Source organism: Neovison vison, chromosome 12 (assembly GCF_020171115.1).
Source record: "Neovison vison isolate M4711 chromosome 12, ASM_NN_V1, whole genome shotgun sequence".
NCBI classification, from domain to species: Eukaryota; Metazoa; Chordata; class Mammalia; order Carnivora; family Mustelidae; genus Neogale; species Neogale vison.
The window spans coordinates 120,928,836-120,950,837 of record NC_058102.1 but is presented as its reverse complement, the minus strand read 5'-3'; positions in this window follow the sequence as shown (position 1 = coordinate 120,950,837).

The following is a 22,002-nucleotide window of genomic DNA, read 5'->3' as shown; positions in this document are numbered from 1 at the left end:
GGTTCGGGAAGAGAGAAAATCTTAAGCAGGATTCTCACTCAGCATGGAGCTCAATCTCATGGCCCTGAGATCATGAGCTGGACCAAAATCAAGAGTCAGATGCTTAACTGACTGAACCATCCAGGTGTCCTACCTATTGAAAAACTTTTCATTCTCCATTACATTAAATCCGTTGGCCTATCTTGAACTTCGAAGGGATCTTTTACTTGTGCATAACGTTGTAACATCAGGCATTGGTCATTTGGAAAATATTAGTTCACTGATTCACGTGAGCCTTCCAAATGTTGACACACTTTATTACACAACATTTTAAAAATCACATCCATTAATATCACCCCCTGAATCTCATCAGAAAAGCCTTTTAATTATTGGGAAGCTATTAAGCTCATGGTGGCAGACACAACTGACTAATTGTAAAATGCTAATTTTCCCTGAAAGCTCATACTTTATCGCTAGCAGCAAATATAGTCAGTTGTTTTCTCTAAGAGACAAGGTCACTTTATTTACAAGAAAACATCTGCCAAATACCCAAATCTGAATAACCATATTTGTCCATTGATTATTCTTTTAAGCAAAAGTAGTACCGCATAAAAACAAGGGCTAGTTCACCTTGCAATTCAAGCAATGACCCAGCACTTTTCCCGCAGCCAACCATCATACTTCAGTCCACAGAAGACATGCTTCTGTGTCCCATGCCATCTCACAGAATGTTACAAAAAAGCCTACTCGCGTGTCAAAAGTTAGTAAAAATTAATTTTTTTTAAGAATTTTTAAATGACACTGGCTTTTGTGTGTGTGACTGTAGGCAGATGAGGAATAAGCCTTCTTGCACAGTTTAGCGACACTGCTTTGATTCCTGCCAGTGCGTCAGCAAACTTGGTATTGCTTTTGTACATTCAGTGCAAGTGTCACCTTTCAAAAGGTAATATATAAATTCCATGTTTCACTTATAATAATGGAGCAGTGTTTTTGTAATAGGAGATAATGAACTTGCAGATCATATGGAAGCATACATTTCCAATAATAATCACAAAAATAATGGAAAGGTATAATGGACTGTTGCTTCTGGCCTGAAGGACTAAGTGCTATAGGAACTGCTGTCCCAGCATAAACAACTAGAAAAACAGGCAAGACAGATGAAACTTAACTATTTTTCAGACGTTGGACAACACGCCAGAAAGGGCTATGATTCCTAAGAGAAGGAAAACAAATGAGGTGAGCCCTAGCCCAGAATTACTACATGGAGGCAGTTTCCAGGAACAGCATAGGTATAGAAAACCTAAAAAGAGCCCAGTTGTTTCACTGAGTTGAGGAAAATGTACTGTCAGATTGAGGAAGCTACATTTGTGGAGGAAGAGTACTCATGAGGAAAAAGGTGTCCAGGGGGAGATCTCAAGAGATCTGTAGAGGAGAGCCTTCAAGTCATTGTCTGAATCCCGATCCACATATATTTGGTTGAAATTCCAAAGAGTGAGTAAAGAACCAACATAAAGCACTGGGACAGGCAAATGCCCAGAGTTCACACAGGGCATCACGCATTGGATGAAGTCTTCAGAAGGGAATCACCCAAGTAGTGGGGCTAAATTATTCCAGACTGAAGACTGCTTTGATTCACTCTAACAAAGCAGAGAAGCAAGTCTCAAAAGGATCAAACTGATCCCCACTAACTTAACTGCTTGTCAGATAAAAGGCCAACATTTTTGAAGGAACAAAACAAAATCCAGCAACCCAAAACATAAAAATCCAGTGTCCTGAGATCCAAACAGAATTACCAGACATGCAGAAAATAAAATCCATAACCAGGGGAAAAGTCAATCAATATGAATAAGCCTAAAATTGACAGAGATGATGAACTAGGAAAGCTTCCAAACCAGCTATTATAAATATGCTCCAGATACTCAGGAATGCAGATGAAAATATAAACATAATGAAGAGAGAAAGGGAAAAGACAAGACCAAATGAAAATTTTAGATCAAAAACACAGTATCTGAAATGAAATGGAAAAAAAAAAAAAAGTAGCATGAGTGACCAGTGGAACAATATCAAGTAGTCTAACGTGTCTGTAATTGGAGCCCCAGGAAATCAGAGGTTGCAGGCAGGGGTTGGTGGCAGGGGTTGGGGTAGATGTTTCAAGAAGCAATGGCCACAATCTGAGGGGTTTGAAGTGGCGGGGGGGTGGGAGGTTGGGGTACCAGGTGGTGGGTATTATAGAGGGCACGGATTGCATGGAGCACTGGGTGTGGTGAAAAAATAATGAATAATGTTTTTCTGAAAATAAATAAATTGAAAAAAAAATGGAAAAAAAAAGAAGCAATGGCCAAAATTTTTCCAAATCTGATGAAAACTAGAAAATACACAGATCCAAAAAGCTCATAAACTCAACAGAAAACAACACCAAAGCACATCATAATCAAATTTGTGAGACACAGTGATAAAAGAATATGTTTAAAGCTGCACCCAAAATCATTATGTAAAGAGGAACAAAGGAAAGAATGACTACAGAGTTCCCTTTAGAAATGATGCAAGCGAGGGACACCTGGGTGGCTCAGTTAGGTAAGTGTCTGCCTTCAGCTCAGGTCGTGATCCCCATGGTCCAGGGACTGAGCCCAAGTCAGGCTCCTGCTCACTGGGGAGTCTGCTTCAACCTTTCCCTCTGGCCCTCCTTCCTGCTTGTGTGCGCTCACTCACTTGCTCTCTCTCTCTCTCTCAAACAAATTTTTTAAAATGACATAAGCTAGAAGACAAAAGGAGTGACGTTTCTAAAGTACTGAAAGAAAAAACTGTCAACCTAGAATTCTACACTCAGCAAAAATATCTATTAAAAATGGAAATGAACTAAAGATTTTTTTTCTTAGACAAAAATTGTTGAGAGGATTCATCAGCAAGCCTGTGCTATAAGAAAGGTTGAAGTTCTTGGGGCACCTGAGTGGTGCAGTCAGTTAATTGTCCAACTCTTGGTTTCGGCTCAGGTCATGATCTCAGGGTCCTCAGATAGAGCCCCACATGGGGCTCAGTGACCAGGGCCAAGTTTGTTTGTCCCTCTCCCTCCCCCTCTGCCCCTTACTACCTCTCTACAACAAAGAAATAACTCTTTAAAAAAAAGAAGGAAATGTTGAAGTTCTTCATATGGAAGAAAAATGTTGCAAAAGGACTAATGACAGTATGGAAATGCTAAACGTGGATTAAATAGAAAAGACTTTTCCTAATTGTTTAATCCTATTAAAAGAAAGGTAACAAACTATACATACCGATAATTGTATTAAATATAAATTGCCTAAACAGTATAATTGAAAAGCAGAGATTATCAGGTGGACTTAAAGAAAAAAACAAAAACAAGACCCAACTATATGACGTCCACAAGAATCCTAATTTAAATATAAAAACACAAATAGGTTAAAGGTAAAAGGATGGGAAAGGATATATGCATGCTGTCATTAATAAAAAGAAATTGGGAGTGGCAATAGTAATATCAGACAAAGTAAACTTTGGAATTGGAAATATTATTAAGGATCAAGAGAGATATTTTATAATGATGAAGATGTTGCAGTAACAAGAGAACATGCTATCCTAAATTTGTATGTATTTTATAACGTAGTATCAAAATACATGAAGCAAAAACTGTTTGAATTGGAAAAAGTAAACAAGTCCACAATTAGAGAGAGAGAGTTCCATACATTACTATCAGTAATTGATAGAATAAGTGGACAGGAAATCAGTAAGAATACAATAGCCTTGAACACTATCCAAACTAACATGAGCTAATTAAAATTTATAGAACAATCTATCCCGAACTTCAGAATGCATATGTGCTCTTTTATTTATTTTTTTAAAGTGAGCTCTACACCCAGCCTGGGGCTTGGACTCATAACCCCAAGATCAAGAGTCACATATTCTACCAGGTGAGCCAGCCAGGTGCCCCTATATACATGTTCTTTTGAAGTCCATTTGGAATACGTACTAAAACAGATCATATTCTGGTGACATAAACAAATCTCAATAAATTAAAAACTATTAGAACCATGCTCTGTATGTTTTCTGATAATGAACTAAACTAGTAATCAGTAACAGAAATATTTCTAGAAAAATCCCCAAATACTGGAAATTAAACACCCTTATAAATAACTCACAGAATCAAAGAAGAAATCACAAGAGAAATTAGAAAGTATTTTGAACTGAATGAAAATCAGAGCACAGGGTCTAAAAATCTCTGGGATATAAACAGAAATCTGCAGGCCCTAATAGATTCACTGGAGAAGTTTTCAAATATTTAAAGAAGCATTAACACAAATTTTGGACAGTTTCTTTCAGAAAATGGAAAAGGAGGTGACACTTCCCAACTTATTTTATGAGGCCAGCATTCTTCTGATACCAAAACCAATACAGGAAAAGAAAACAACAAACCAACATCTCTCATAAACTTAAGATACAGAATTCCTTAACAAAACATTAACAAATTCAATCCAACTATGTATATAAAGAATTATATATCTTAATGAAGTGATGTGCAAGGATATGATTCAATATCCAGAAATCAATGTCATCCACCATATCAACAGGCTAAAGAAGAAAAAGCAAATGACTATAGTAAATGATAGGTGAAAAAGCATTTCACAATTGGGAAGGGTATGTGCTTTGGTGAGTGCTGTAAAGTGTGTAAACCTGGCGATTCACAGACCTGTACCCCTGGGGATAAGAATATATTATATGTTTATAAAAAATTTAAAATTAAAAATTTTTAAAAAAGCATTTCACAAAATCCAACACCCACAGCAGAAGACAGCAAATTTGGCAAAAGAGCATTTATAAAGTTAATATCATACAAAGTTAATATCATTACAAAGTTAATATCATACTAGATGTTGAAAGACTAAATTGTGCCCCCATTGGGTTTGGGCACAATCCAAATGTATACCAACTGATAAATGGATAAACTGTGGTACAATCCATTCAAAGGAGTACTATTCTGCAATAGAAGGGAGTTAACAGCTGAGAGGTTTCAAAACATTATGCTAAGTAGGATATCTCAGACACAAAACACCATACACTTTATGATTCCATGCACATGAATTCTTTTTTTTTCTTTTTTAAGTAGGCTCCACACCCGGCAGGGACACCAGTGTGGATCTTGAACTCACCGCACTGAGATCAAGATCTGAGCTGAGTTCAAGAGTCAGATGCTTAACCGACTGAGCCACCCAGGCAACCCTCCGTGCACTCAAATTCTTAAAAAGTTAAAACTGTAGTGACAGCAGATTAGTGAATGCCAGGGGCTGGGGTCTGAGCTGGAGTTGACTACAAAGGGGCAGGAAGGAAACTTTGAGGGGGGACGGAAATTCTACACAAAGTGGTAAAAGAGACACTTCTAGAATCTCCTTAACCTCCCTATCATATGGTATATTCCACAATCTGATTGTATCCAGTCTTTAGAGCGTTCCACCATTCTCTTCTCCTGTATGAACCACCACTCCCCATAATACACACACTTCACAATTTTTTCAAGGAAAGCCCTGCTGGTGACAAAAGCTGCTACAGTTCACAGCACCTGAAAGGAGGGACAAACATTGCAAGTTGGCAATAGCAGTGGTCATGAGAAAAGCTGGTTATGAACAGCCCGTAAGTGTCAGAAAAATCTATCAAAACACATTTTATAAATATACATGTACATATTTCATCATACATGTACATATTTCATCATGAAATACATATTTCATCAATTTTAAAATGCTTTTTTTTTACACATTTTAATTTCTCTGAAACAGGGATGCATCTTTCAACTGGTGACATCATATCATTAAAATTGGGTGTGTTTATGGGGCATCTAGGTGGCTCGGTCAGTTAAGTGTCCAACTTTTGATTTTGCCTCAGGTCATGATCTCAGAGTTGTGAGATCAAGTTCTGCATCCAGCTCTGCCCCAGGTGTGGAACCTGCTTAAGATTTTCTCTCTCCCTTTCCCTCTGCACACTCTCCCTCGCCCCCTCGCCCCCTCTCTAAAAAAAGTAAATAAATAAAATAATAATTGGATGTGTTTATTTTTCTTAGTAGTAAATTTATTTTACTGGCACACCTTAGAATTCATGGCTTCCACAGAATCAATAAGCTGCAGAATGACTGAGGATGCACAGGTTTTTGCTGTGGCTGACGAGGTTAAGACAGAAGAGATGAGAGCCAAGGCAGAATCTAGAGGACTGGAATCCATGCCCTGGGCCAGAGTCTTTATGTTATGTATGACATTATCAGCCCTGTGGCCCTGTATTCCTGTCCCCAGTTAAGGCAAAAGAGGTGCCCTGCACTGACAAGCAGTGCAGACAGACTTTGGAACAGGTTGGAAGAGCTAGTGGTCTGGAAAGGCAACAAGAGCAGGTCCTGTCTCCAGCAGGTGGCACCACAAAAAGAAAAGACAAATAGAAGCCTCAGCACTATAATTAATCTGTCTGCACTTCAGTTTCTTCACCTGCAAAATGAATAATGATAATAATACCGACCGAAAAGAATCAGTATGTTGATTGAGATAAGCCTGGGCACCTGGCTGGCTCAGTCAGTGGAGCATGCAACTATGGATCGTGGACTTGTGAGTTCAAGCCCCACACTGGGTGTAAAGATTACTCAAAATCTTAAAAAAAAAAAAAAAAAAAAAAAAAAGGAAAAGAAAAAGAAAAGAGATAATACACGTAAAGTGCTAAAAATAGTGCCTGGCATATGTAAGTATTCAATGAGTTTATGTATCGTTATGGTCACTTCCATAAATATTTTAAAATTCACCTACTCATTTATTCATTCTTTCAACATTTATTTAGCAATTATAATGCTAAAACCTGAATCGTTTATTGTAGTTTGTGACTGGTTTTTTTTTCTGTCCTTTTAATCTGCTTAGCAACGGCCAATGGCAAATGCCAATTTCTACCGACTTATTTATCCTCCTCAAGACATTTTATTTCTGTTCCATCATCCTATCAGTTAGACAACTGGTTGAACAGAGCTATAGTTTTAACTCTTTGCACTATAACCAATGCTACTGACTCACTGTAAAATATACCATGTCAACAAAAATTTAGAAAGATACTTAAGATTGAAGAAAGAAAATAGAGAGTGGCTTTGTCATATAAGGAGATGTGACTGTAGGTCAGTCATTTGCAAAATAAAGATAATACTTAACTGGCAAAGATTTTGAGAGAAAAAGATGATGGATGTCAAAATGTATAAATTAATATGATAAATGGACTCTTAATCATAATAGATTTTTGTTACCCAAAATAACATGATACACCGGAAACTGAAGTTATATGTCAATTATACCTCATTTTTAAAAAGATTTTATTTATTTATTTATTTAGAGAGAGATGGAGTGAGTGAGGGAAGGGGAAGGGCAGAGAAAGCAGCAGACTCCCTGATGAGCACTGAGTCCAACATGGAACTTGATACCAGGAGCCTGGGTTCATGACCTAAACTGAAGGCAGATGCTTAACCAACTGAGCCACCCAGATGACTGAACCTCAATTTTTAGAAAGTAAAAAACAAAACAAACAAACAAACAAAAACTCATGATTTTCCTTTGATTGATTATAATAATTAAGTGTATTTACATAGTAACTTCCTACTGAAAAAAATCCCCAAATTTAATTCTCTAAACTCCTGAAAGACAAGGGACAGAAACAATATATTACCCTGAGTTTATATACCATTTTTAAAATTGTACTGATGAAAGGATATTTTTTAAAAGATTTATTTATTTATTTTAGAGAGAGAGTGCACATGAGCAAGTCCAAGGTGGGAGCAGTGGGGGAGGGAGAGGGACAAGCAGACTCCATACTGAACTGCACCTAAGCCATGTGCAGTTCATGGCTGCACATGGCACATGGCAGGGATGTGGGGCTCTCAATGTCATGAACCAGAGATCATGACCTGAGCCAAAATCAAGAGTCGAACACTCAACTAACTGAGCCACACAGGCACCCCTGGCAGAAAATTATCCAAGATGTATTAACTGGCATTAGTGCTTAATCTAGAATCTGTACCTTCTACTTCCCAAATTTGTGTTTCTATCCTTTGATTCTAAGCCCTTTAATCTTTCAAAAGAAAAAGATATACACATACCAAAGGTCTCTCATCTTGGTTGACCATTAGAATCATCTGGGAGCTTTAGAAAAACAGTAATGCCCAGGTTTTATTCCAGACCCATTAACTGAAAACCTCTGAATGCCGAGTCTGGATATTGGTCATTCTAAAGGTTTCTCAGGGGATTCTTACGTGCATCCATTGTTGAGAATCACTAGTAGAGAAGTAAACATCAGCTATATGATTTCAAAAGCACACATGTACCCTTTCCAATGTCAGCTTTTCTCCTGAAATGGTTTTGTTGAGTATATACTCCATATAAGGCACAGCACTAAGTGTTAACTGCCATGGCATCCTTTTGCAGTCCCCCCTTACCCTTTATTTGTATTTTTCTGGTTGTAGTTAATAGTCTACTTTGTTGTATAGTTATTTTTGTACTTATTCAAGCCATTTTTTAGAATATCTTTTTCTTGGGGTCCCTGCCTGGTTTAGTCGGAATAGTAAATGACTTTTGATCTCAGGGTAATGAGTTTGAGCCCCACGCTGGGTGGAGAGATTATTAAAAAAATAAATAAATAAACTTTAAAATATCCCTTTCTTCAAGACAAGAACTATGACAGGGACCTTTCATGGGAGTCCTCTGTTTAATGCTTCAGTTGCCCACCCTTATCATTTCACCTTGGAATGGCCCTGTATTTCACCTTCCCAGCACTCATTCCTGCCACACACCTCTCCAATGACTATTACACCCATTTTCTTTTCCTATGTCCAGGTCTCATGTCCACACACTTTACTTTTGTTCTCGGAGAATTCCATTTACCATTTGTCTTCATTCTTTCAAATGTTTTACCCACCAAATATTACCTGAATGACCTTACAATTCTTCCTCTCCCTCCATGGCTCTTCCCTGGCTTCACCCTTTCCCACTTCCTACTAGCTCTTTGCCTCATCCCCTCTTTCCATCACTTAACTGTCTTTCTTCTAAATTTCCCATAGGGGGTGTAAGCCGTATTTAAAAGTATCTAGATCACAAAATAAGGAAAAGAGTAGCAGTTGGTGGAGGAGGACCTGATCATTCCACGCTGGAGAGGCAGGGTGGAGGACAGACGAGGGACAGAGAATAAGGGCTATTGTCAAAATGCAACGGGGAAGAAGTAAGTCAAGAAAAATAGCCAGCAAGTTCATGGATCCAGCCACAAGGAAACCATTTAGAGTTAGGAACAGATAGAGAAGAAACATAGGTAACAAAATGCCGTGATCAGAGTCACGAGCAAGAATGCTAGATGCATGTATTATTTACAGCTTCCCAGTTGTATTCCATACCTGTTTTTGTTGTACCCCATCAGTCTTAAAGTGTTCATACCTGGATGGTCTGCTGGCTATAAATCTTACCCCTGAGAGTTACTAGACTGGGGTTTTGTGGGGTTAAAGAGGTGAAACTCCCTAGAAACCTATAGTCCTTACAGTAGACAGTAACCTCATGTGTTACTTTTTATATGTGGTTCCTCTTAACAGGGCCAGGGTGGAAAATACCTGCCATGAAAGATAATATCAGGAATCATGAGGGAAGGGCTGGACCAGGCATAAGTGTTGACTCAAAGAAGTAGAAGCAGAGGTAATCCTAAGGGTAAATCAAAGTCACTGTAAAGAGAAATTAAAAGTCCATGTCCAAAGGACAGCATCAAGTATGAGATCGGAGGGACAAGTATATACCCATAAACAGGAAATGGGGCAAGGGATCAAGAGCCAAAGGCATTATAAATCTCTTCCCAAAACACAGTGCAATCCTGAAATAAGTATTTGGCATTCTAAGCTGTGCACAATGTATCAGAGTAGCAATTCATTTATATTGAGGATTGGACCTATGCGCTAGAAGTAGCTGGCCAGTTTAAGGATACAGACAGGCTAATCTCTTCCAAAAGTCCCCCCCACCAGAGAGGATAGACCTGGAGTCACCCATCTGGGTATTCTGACAGAAATGGAGTTGCCTCTGGGCTGTGTATGAGCATCCTTGAGCGTCCTGCAGTCTTGGCCCCCTTCCACTGGGCCAGAGTTGGAGCTATTCTTGGAGGTTGTGTCTACATCAGCCTTACCAACCACTTGTTTGGGGCCTCATATAAGATTGCTGGGGTGAGTCTCTAGGATGTGTAATAGAGAAAAGTTGCTAAAATTGAGGTAGGAAAGGAGGAATGGAGGAATTGAATGTGGGAGGCAACCAGAGCTATGGACTTGGTCATTACAAAGGGCCCAAACTCTCTGACAAGGACAGATGAGGAGAGTGGGAGAAGGATAGCCAGGACTTCTCCCATCTGACTCATTCCCCTTGCTATTTGGTACCTATTGACTATGGCCTTGTATTATAATGTCCCTTGTCAGGCTAGAGGATGTCCTATAGGTGTTTCTAAGCAGCCTGAGCTCAAACATAGGTTTGACCAGTAGTTGGGCTCCCAGAGGTTCCGGGTCATCCTGGAAGAGGTGACAGTAAAACAATAAATACCACAAAAGGGAGCATTCAGGGGAGAGGAGTTCAGAGAGCTATTATATATAAATGCAGAGGTTATTTCTGATTACTGACTTATCTACTCATCTTTGCCACTATTAAGGTATGCAAAGAGTGCTACCTTTCCAGCCTCCTCTGGAAATTATTGTCCTTAATAAATTCTGTAGCTCTAAAGAGTATCTGGGCAGTAGATCATGGTGACTTCCAAATGTCCCAGGAGAGTCATTAATGCAGATGATATCTCAGAATCCATTGAGTCAAAAGACAGAACGTCTTTGAGTACAGCTCTGCCCTGACCTCCCCTGAAAGGGGGGAGTGGAAGTTACAGGATCCACTCAGGGGCCAGAGCCCTTCTCTCTCAGCAGCAATTTGATAAAGTTAAGAGACAGCTCTATCAAAAGCTCTTCCTTTGCCTTGCTTCAACTACCCTCCAATCCCCAAAGGTAAGTAATCTCACCCTTGAGCAACCAAAGACACAGCATGATTATGTAACTTGTCCAGAGTCATACAGCTATGAGCAGAAGACCTAGAACCTGAACCATATTTGCCTTAGTTCAAAGTCTACGATCTTACCAACTAAGTTAGCACTCCCTAAGGTAAAAATAAGGAACACTGTCAGAGGACAAAAAAATCACAGGTGAACGCCATGTCAATGAGACAATGGTTAGGGCTTATTGATTTCAACACTAATTCCCACCATGGCCAAAGGGGAAGAGAAAGTGAGTACAAAATATGGTCCCCTGGTTGTTCCAGAAGAGTGCTAGAGCCCAGCTATGCTAGAAATCAATATAAATCCAATGCAGAAATCTTCATTAAGTAGGTCTTCCTGGGAGTACCTGGAAAAAGATGTTTTAGTGGTTGTTGCTTCTTTGTTTTTATTTTTCATCAACAGCCAAACCTTCTTTTGGTAATGAAATGATGACTTTCTCAAAATGGCTATGCTTATACTTTCTCCAGGCTCATTCCAGGACCTAGAAGACTTGAGAACACCAATAAATTTGTCAAAATAATCACTTACATGAGATAATGAATTAGTTATTACATTATTTATATTATATTATTAGTAGTTATTCTATAGTTTTAAAATTAAAGATTCAAGAAATTTGGAAAATAGAGAAAATGAAAGCATATGTAATCCCAACTCTACCACCATCATTGTTATCGTTTCATACAACTTATATACATATTTTATATGCATATTTACAGACTTTGTAATAATTGTGTGTGTATTTTGTACCCTTTTTAAACTTTTAATTCCAGTATAATTAATAACACACCATGTTATATTAGTTTCAGGACTACAATAACAATATAGTAATTCAACAATTCTGTACATTACTCACTGCTCATTAAATAAGGGTACTCTTTAATGCCCTTCACCTATTTCCCTCATCCCCTCCTCCCCAGTAACCATCAGTTTGTTCTACTATATTTAAGAGTCTGTTTTTTGGTTTGTCTATTTTGTTTGTTTGTTTTTTTTCTTAAATTCCACATGTGAGTGAAATTATATGGCATTTGTCTTTCTCTGACTTATTTCACTTACCATTATATCCTCTAGATCCATCCTGTTTTTGCAAATGGCAAGACCTCATTCTTTTTTATGGCTTAGTAATATTCCATTGTGTGTATACACCACGTATTTATTGGTTCATTCATCAATTGGCACTTGGGTGGCTTCTATAATTGGCTACTACAAATAATACTGCAATAAACACAGGGGTACAAATATCTTTTTTTTTTTTAAAGATTTTTATTTATGGGACGCCTGGGTGGCTCAGTTGGTTAAGCGGCTGCCTTCGGCTCAGGTCATGATCCTAGCGTCCTGGGATCGAGTCCCACATCAGGCTCCTTGTTCGGCGGGGAGCCTGCTTCTGCCTCTGCCTCTGCCTACCACTCTGTCTGCCTGTGCTGGCATGCTCTCTCTCTCTCTTAAAAAAAAAAAAAATTCTCTTCTAAAGATTTTTATTTATTCATTTGACAGAGAGAGAAATCACAAGCAGGCAGAGAGGAAAGCAGAGAGAGAGGAAGAGAAGCAGGCTCCCCGCTGAGCAGAGAGCCCAACGCGGGGCTCAATCCCAGGACCCCAGGATCATGGCCTGAGCCGAAGGCAGAGGCTTAACCCACTGAGCCACGCAGGCACCCCCAAATATCTTTTCAAATTAGCATTTTTTATATTCTTTGGGTAAATACCTAGTAATGGAATTAATGGCTCATATGGTAATTCTATTTTTAATTTTTTGAGGAACATCCATACTGTTTCTCATAGCAGCTACACCAGTTTGCATTGCTGGTATCTTGCTTTTTTCCCCCTTACTATTACTTCATAGGAACTTTTATATTTTGATTAATAGCTTTAACAGTTTATTTATTAGCTACATAACATTTCATCAAGTGGGCTACAACCAAAATTTACTTAAATCATCCCCCTGCTGTTGGATATTTAGATCATTGCAAGTTTTTGCAGTTATAAACTATTCTGCAGTGAACATCTTTATGCAAATAGCATTTTACTGGCATAAAGTATTAAGATTCTTTACTCCTTCTTATATTCACTACCACTCTAGGCCTGATCTTAAGCATCACATCTCCGAATTAACAGATTAACATGCTACCCAGTCTCCCTTGCTTCCAATCTATCCTGCAGAACACTAAGAGATTAATTATCTTAATACACCACTTTCATCATGTCATTTTCCCACTTAAGATATCCTTATTTGCTTCCATGTGGTATGATTGGACTACACTATTATAACTCTTACAGACCAAAATTTGAAGTGTGTTGAATCCCCAAAGGTTAAGTAAACAGCAGGAACCAGGACATAAACTGGAGCCAGTGGGACTAGATTCATGATACACCAACCCAGAAACAATAGTGGGTCCCTAAATGCATATTACAATGTCCACTGAAGCAAGAAAAATTTGGGTCAAGTTCAAGTTGGATCCACCTGGGAGGCCTTATCCAGTAAGGACACGGCATTGGTGGTCACAGAGGGGTGGTAACACACACAATCAAGCAGAACCAAAATCAAAGTTCAAGAGGAGTTTATCCAGGTTGAACGAGACTGGGTCAGATACCCTGGTCAGATACCCAGGGGCAGAGGAGCCAACATAATCTAGACAGGGGATCAGAGTGCAGCCAATTGGTCTTGCTTTGTGGTATGATTCCAGAACTACCAGATTACTAGAGTGCAAACAAGGAACCAGGGGAGAAGCCCAGTTGTATAAAGCAGGCCCATGTAAGTATTTGGGTTTTGGGGGTATCACTACACAAGATGTCTGATTGAGAGCAGCAGACTACATCTAGAACTAGTGGACCTAGGTTTTTTTTTTGACCTAGGTTTTTAATGAACTACCCATGACTGAAAAGATCTATTTATTACAAATTCACAAAGACTTAGCACCCCCTATCTGCCGCTGGTAGCAACCAGACATCCAGAAAGAGCCTCAAACCAAAACTCAAGTGAAAACACGTGCCCATGTATGAATAATTAGATGCATATGTATGGTACAATCCACCAACCTTTAAGCCTGAGGGCGTTATAATTGTTAAAAAGATATGAAATGCCCTACCAACTTCACATAAACAATATTTCAATGTAAATTCTCTATTTTTCCTCAAATTGAGAGTTAGCTAGAAGCTAATATGGGTTGAAGGGAAAAGGAGGCAAGAGGAATTCAGAGCTGGCAGTGGGCTATTAGACATTGCATTAGTCAGTGTTCTCCAGAGAAACAGAACCAACAGTCTATATGAATACACAAAGAGACTGATTTTAAGGAATTGGCTCATGCAGTTGTGGAGACTGACAAGGCCAAAATCTGCAGGGCAGGCCAGCAGGCTAGCACCCAGGAAGAGTTGATGTTGCTGGTTTTGGTTTGCTTTTTAAGATTTTATTTATTTTGAGAGAGAACATGAGTGGAGGGAGGGGCGGAGGCAAAGGGAGAGAGAGAATCTCAAGCAGACTCTATGCTGAGTTTGGAGTCCAAGGCGGGGCTCAATCCCACAAGTGTGTGATTATGAGCTAAACCAAAATCAAGCATCAGATGCTCAACCAACTGAGCCACCCAGATGCCCAATGTTTCAGTGTTGATGTAAAGGCGCCTAGAGATAGATTTCTTCCTCTTTGGGGAATCTCAGCCATTTTCTCTTAAGACCCTTATCTGATGGGGCACCTGGGTGGCTCAGTTGGCTGAGTGACTGCCTTTGGCTCAGGTTATGATCCCAGGGTTCTGGGATCAAGCCTCACATCAGGCTCCCTGCTCAGCGAAGAGCCTGCTTCTCCCTATCCCCCTGCTCATGCTTGTTTTCTCTCTCTCCCTCTCTCTGTCAAATAAATAAAATCTTAAGTTAAAAAAAAAAAGACCCTCATCTGATTGGACAAGGCCCACAACGTTACAAAGAGTAACTGTTTTACTCAAGACTCTACTAATTTAAATGCCCGTGTCATTGGACAAATAGCCTCTAATATATTTGGCCAAATAACTGGGCACCATAGCCTGGCCAATAGAGAATTAACCATCACAGCCACTGAAACAAATCCAGGTCACTCAACTCCTGAATATGGGAGACAGGTCAAGATAAATGTATCTTTTCCCAATTAGTTCAAGATTATGGAAACAAACCCACATTTCTCATTTTTATGTTTAAGTACTTATCTCTCATGGATCCTGAATACAACCTTTTTCTTGGTGAGTCAGGTCAGCTCTGCCTCTTTCTTATTCACTAGCATTCACCAGTAGATTATGGGCATTTCTGCTGCTGTAAATCTCAATTTCTCTTCCCATGCAGACCCCTCACTTCCTTCAAGAACAAGTTCACAACAGTGCTCCTCTACCAAGATCTGACAAAATCCAAAAGAAAAGATATAATGAGACATCAAAAAAAAGCCAGAGAGGAATGAGAGCTGGAGCTAGATTTTTTTTCCCCTCTGCATATTAACTAACCTGAAAGAGGACTAGCTACACAGGGAAATACATTTGAGAGAGTCATTCTCCACCTAGTCATGGTGCTCAAGAACACTGCAGCATCTCTTCAAGGTCAAGAACACTTATTTATAGCTAAGTCCTGCTTCCTTTAAATTTTTTAGTTGCATCATATATTTAGGTGGCTACAGCCAAATTAAGCACAGATAATAATACAGACTTGATTTTTTAATTGAGATAAAATTTACATGCAGTTAAATGTATAAATCTTAAGTATATGGTTAAATGAGTTTTGATTAACATACACACGTGTAAACACAACTTCCATCACTATAACTCTGTCATGGACTTGACTTTTTTTTTTTAAGATTTATTATTATTATTTATTTATTTGACAGAGAGAGAGAGAGAGAGATCACAAGTAGGCAGAGAGGAAGGTAGAGAGAGAGGGGGAAGCAGGCTTCCCACTCAGCAGAGAGCCCAATGCTAGGATTGATCCCAGGACCCTGAGATCACGACCTGAGACGAAAGCAGAGGCTTAACCCACCAAGCCACCCAGGCGCCCCTGGACTTGGCTTTTTAAATAGCCTCTTCTCTGTTTATTTTTTCTTTCTTTCTTTCTTTCTTCTTTCTTTCTTTTTTAAATAATAGACTGTGGCACTTGGCTGTCTCAGTCCATAGAACATGTGACTCTTGATCTTGGGGTCAGTTCAAACCCCACGCTGGGTAGAGTTTACACTAAAAAAAAAAAGTATGTATACATATGTAAAATAGACTTTCTTTTTAGGGCAGTTTTAGGTTTATAGAAAAATGAGTAGAAAGTACAGAGTTCCCAGATACCCCCTTTCCCCTCCATACTGTTTCCTCCATTGTTAACATTTGCATTAGTATAGTGCACTTGACAGAACTGATGAGCCAATATTAATAGATTATGATTATCTAAAGTCCAAATTTACAGTAGGGTCCATACTTTGTGTTGTACATTCTATAAGTTTTGACCAATGCATAATGACATACATACACCATTATAGTATCATATTTTCACTGTCTTAAGAATCCCTGTGCTCTACCTAATCATTCTTTCCCCCTACCTTCTAATCCCTAGAAATAACTGATATTATTCTCTCCATAGTTTTGCCTTTCAAAGAATGTCACATATTCAGAATCATGCGCTATGTAGGTTTTTCAGATTGGCTTTTTTCATTTTGCAAAATGCAGTTAATTTTCCCCCATGTCTTTTTGTGGCTTAATAGCTCATTACTTATTCATCACTGAATAATATTCCATTGCCTGGATATACCAGATTCTATTTACCCATTCACTTGCTGAAAGACATCTTGTTTGCCTCCAAGTTTTGGCAATTATGAATAAAGCTTCTGTAAATCGTGTGTAGATTTTTGTGTGAATGTTAAGTTTTCAGCTCATTTGACTAAATACCAAGGAGCATGATTGCTGGATCATATGGAAGGGGAGTATGTTAAGGCTTTATAAAAAATACAAATCAAACAAAACAAAACAACAAAAAACAACTGTTAAATTGTCTTCCAAACTCACTGTATTATTGTATATTCCCACCACCACTGAGTTCCTCTTTCTCCACAAACTCAGTGGCATGTAGTGTTATCTGTGTTCCAGATTTTGGCCATTCTAATAGATGTATAGCAATGTATATAGTGGTATCTTGTTGTTTTTATTTGCAATTCCTTTTGATATATGATATTAAACACCTCTTCATATAATTATTGGCCATTTGTGTAACTTCTCTGGTAATGTGACTATTCAGATCTTTTGTCCATTAAAAAAATTGAGCTGTTGAGGCACCTTGGTGGCTCAGTCATTAAGCATCTGCCTTTGGCTTAGGTCATGATCCCAGGGTCCTGGAATTGAGTCCCACATCAGGCTCCCGGGAGCAAGTAGGCTCCCTGCTTGAGTTCCCTCTCTCGCTGTGTCTCTCTCTGTCAAATAAATAAATAAAATCTTTTTTAAAAATTGAGCTGTTTGTTTTCTTATTGCATTTTAAGAGTTCTTTACATATTTGGATACCAGTCTTTTATCAGATATGTATTTTGCAAAGATTTTTCCTCTCAATTTCTGGCTTATTTCTTTGAACAGTGTCTATTGCAGAGAAGTTTTTTAATTTTAATGAAGTCCAGTTTATCAATTTTATCTTTCATGGATCATGCTTTTGGTGCTTTATCTGAAAAGTCACCACCAAAACCAGTCACTTAGATTTTCTATTTTATCTTCTAGGATTTCTGTATAGTTAAGTTCATAATTCATTTTGAGTTAGTTTTTTGTGAAAAGTGCATTGATTCATTTTTTTGCATGTGAGTATCCCAATTATTCAAGAACCATTTGGTTAAAAGACTATTATTTATCCATTAAGTTGCCTTTTGCTCCTTTTGTCTAAAATGACTGTATTTGTGTGGATTTATGTCTGGGCTTTCTATTCTTGGATTAAGATTGCACTAAGTCTACATTAAGTTGGAAAAAACTGACATCTTGACATACTGTGTATTCCTATTCATGCGCATGGAATATCTCTCTGTTCATTTATATCTTCTTTGATCTTTATTTCCGTTTTGGTGCTAACGTATATAGTACTATGTTTTAAATTTCAAATTCCACTTGCTTGTTGCTAGTACATAAAAAGTCAATTGACTTTTGTATATTAACCTTGTATCCTGCAACCTTGCTATTACCTAACTTTGTTTCCGGCAGTTTTTTTGTTGTTGATTTTTTGAGATTTTCTACATAGACAGTCATGTCATCTGCAAACAAAGACTGTTTTACATCTTCCTTTCCAACCTGTTTATCTTTCCTCCCTTTTCTTGTCTTATTCCATTAGCTATGACTTCAAATATGATGTTGAATAGGAGTGGCAAGAGAGTATATTTCTGTCATGTTCCCAATCATGTGGGAAAGTCCCTAGTTTCTCATCATTAAGAATGATGTTGAGTAGGCTTTTTAGTATATATTCTTTATAAAATTAAGGAAGTTCCCCTCCATTCCTAGTTTTTACCATGAATAAATGTCAGATTTTCTGCAACTATCCATATGCTGGTGAGTTTTCTTCTTTAGCCTGTTGACATGATGGATTACATTAATTGATTTCAAATGTTGAACTAGCCTTGCATAACTGGAATAAATCCCACTTGGTTGTGGCGTATCACTTTTTTATTCATTGTTTAATTTGATTTGCTAATATTCTGTTGAGGAAGAATTGATTTTTGAGCAGCAGTAAAACATATATTATTTTACAATAATCCACATGTGTTTGTGCAGAAAAAAAAGGGTATTTTTACATTCTTTGTATAGTAGAATGATCAAATACTCATGTTATTGGGGCTATATATTCAAGAATATAAAGTAATAGGATTGGGTTAAAAAATGCTATCTAGCTATCTTTTGTATTTGTCCCCTCTCTCCATCTAAGGCATCTCTCTCCCATTGTGATACCCTCCCCTCCACTCTACCACTCTGAATCACACTACCTTTTAGGAAAGCTCAGAAGGATTTCCAGTTTTTCATGGTAGATTAAACTAAAGATCACATTAACAAAGTGTTTTTACCTGCTCACTCCTGAAACCAAACAAAAATGATAGTAAAGAATTAAAAAATGCAAAACCACACATGCATGTGCACACACACACACACACACACACACAAAAGAAGAAGGAAAGGGAAGGAAAATGGAAAACAGATGGTGGAGTGGAAATTTTCTTAGCAGGACAGGAGAGAGCTAAAAAAAAAAACCACAACCAGACTTGTTGGCAATAACATGCCGACAAGAAGCAATTCAATTTACCAAAAAGAACCCTGGGAAGGCCTGGACATTAGAGGTACCAAATAAGACAGAAGGTGGTTGTGAGAATGGGATTAAAGTGTCTATAAAAAAAAAATCTCTAATCCTCCATAAACTCCATTACCAACCCACAGAAGGGGTAAGACATTTATTTTATTTTTGGAGAGGCTTAACCCTACACTCTGGCCATGGACACTTTGTAGAGGGAGGCAATGAAGAAATGTCCCTGAAACATTTTTGCATGAAAGTCTGCATAGTGAATATCATTCGAAGTCCCTTTTCCCAGTGTCATCTCCCAAGCTTATACCACCAACCACTAGTGCCTCACACCACCACCCCTCACCTACCCCTAACCTCCTGGAGAAAATGTGCAGACATTTGCATTTGATAGTTTACCAATACAACAACTATGCCAATTAGCCTACAGTGAAGCCTACCAGACAGTAATCCTATGCATACAACAGCCCTATTTATACACATTAAGCTTCTAATTATTATTTTTTAATATCTTATTTCTGTAGGTAAAAGGACAGGCCATTGATCACTAAACAATTGAAGAACACCTCTAATGTTCTTTTTCAAGAATTATTTGAATATTTTAAGTCCTTTGTAATTCTACCAAAATACAATTGGCTACTCAATGTCTACAAAAATAGCCTAGTGGGATTGAAATCAATTTGGGGAGAAGTGACACACTGGCAACATTGGGTCTTCCAATTCTTCAACTTGGTATCTCTCTCCATTTCTTGAGATTTAAAAAAAAATTTTTTTTCTCAAAATTATTTTGTAGTTTCCAGGATAGGGGTCTTACATATCTTTTGCTAAATTCTTCCCAAATGTTGTAAATTTTGACATTACTGTAAATGGAATTATGCTTTTCATTTCCACTGGCTGTGGCTCAGTCAGTCAAGTGTTGACTTGATTTTTGCCTCGGTCATGATCTTGGGGTCATGGAATCAAGCCCCACGTTGGCTCCTTGCTCAGCGAGGAGTCTTCTTAGACTCCTCTTCCTCTGCCCCACCCCCAACGCTCATGCACGCACTCTCTCCCTGAAAAAAATTTTTTTTCATTTCCAATTGTTCGCTCCTAGTATATAAAATTAAAATTCATTTTTGAGTAGTAAATTCATATATTGCAACCTTGCTAAATTCTCATCTTTTTTTTGGAGATTGCTTAGGATTGTCTATGTCAACAGTCTACAATATAGATTAATTGATGCACCTCTGTAACCCAACAAGATGTAGAACATCTACATACCCCCCAAATATCTCTAGTGTCCTTTTGCAGTTAATCCCACCAGAGGCAGTAACTGTTCTTAGTTTTTGCATCATAAAGTAGTTCTGCCTCCTCTAAAACTCTCCATAAATAGAATCATACAGTATGTACTCCAGTTTTGTTCACTCAGCATAATGTCTATGAAATTCACTCATACTATTACATGTATAAATAGTACATTTTGATCAGAGTAATATTACACTGTACACTTATGTCAACAATTTAAAATCCATTTTCCTACTGAGAGATCTTTTGTTCCAGATTTTGGCTATTATGAAGAGAGCTGCCACAAGTATTCCTATCCAAGTATCTGTGTTGGCATATATTTTCATTTCTCTTGGGTACATACCGAGGAGTGGGATTGCTGGCTCAAAGGAAGGGATAGCCTTATACGAAACTACCAAACATTTTCCAACATGATTTTATAATTTCACATTACACCAGCAATTTATGAGAGTACTGGTTGCTTTGAACCCTCCTCTCAACATTTCTATCATCCTTTCTAATTTATTTTAACCATTCTAATGCTATCTTGTGGGTTTTGTTCCCAAGTGGGTATTTGTTTATTTTGGAGACAAACTCAAACTTACAGAAAAGTTGCAGGTACAGTGCACAGTACTTTTCCTCCTAAGCCAGTTGAGAGAAGTTACTAATATCCTGTTCCTTACTCTCAGATACTTTAGTGTTTACTTCTTAAAGGCAAGGGTATTCTGCATAATCACAACACCATCATCAAAGTGAGGAAATTAACATTAATACATTACTATTTAATTTTTCTACCCATTTAAGTTTCACCAGTTGTTCCAGTAACAATCTTAATAGCGAAAGGAGCCAGTCCAGGATAATATACTGCATTTACTTGTCATGTTTCTTTTGTAACCTTCTCTCTGGAATAGTTCCTTGGTACTTTCTTGACTTTCATGACCTTGACAATTCTGAAGATTACAAAACAGTTATTTTGTATAATGTCCTTCAGTTTGGGTTTCTCTGCTGTTTCCTTATGATTAGATGCAGCTTGTGAATCTTCAACAGGAGTGATCACAGAAGTGATGTTTTGTGTATTCTTCTCATTGTGTTCTAGCAGGTGGTTCAGATTTGTTTGTCCCATTACTAGGGATGTTGCTGTGGCTCATTCAAACCTTGGCGGTGGTCACAGCTAGAAATAATATAGTTGTGTGTATCTATGGATATCTATGGATACCCACATACACATACATATATTATATCCATATTTGTGTGTTTACTTATATAAATAAATTCCAACACTACTAGTTGACTCTACTTTCTACATTGATAATTTCCTTCTCTGATAATAAAAAACCTAGCTCCCACGATCGTTACTATACATTAATAATGCATTCAGTTTGTTTTCTGTTTGTCCACTTCATTTTTTTTCCCTTACCTCTTTCCTTCTTTTGGGTTGTTGGAATACTTTAGAGTATTTCATTT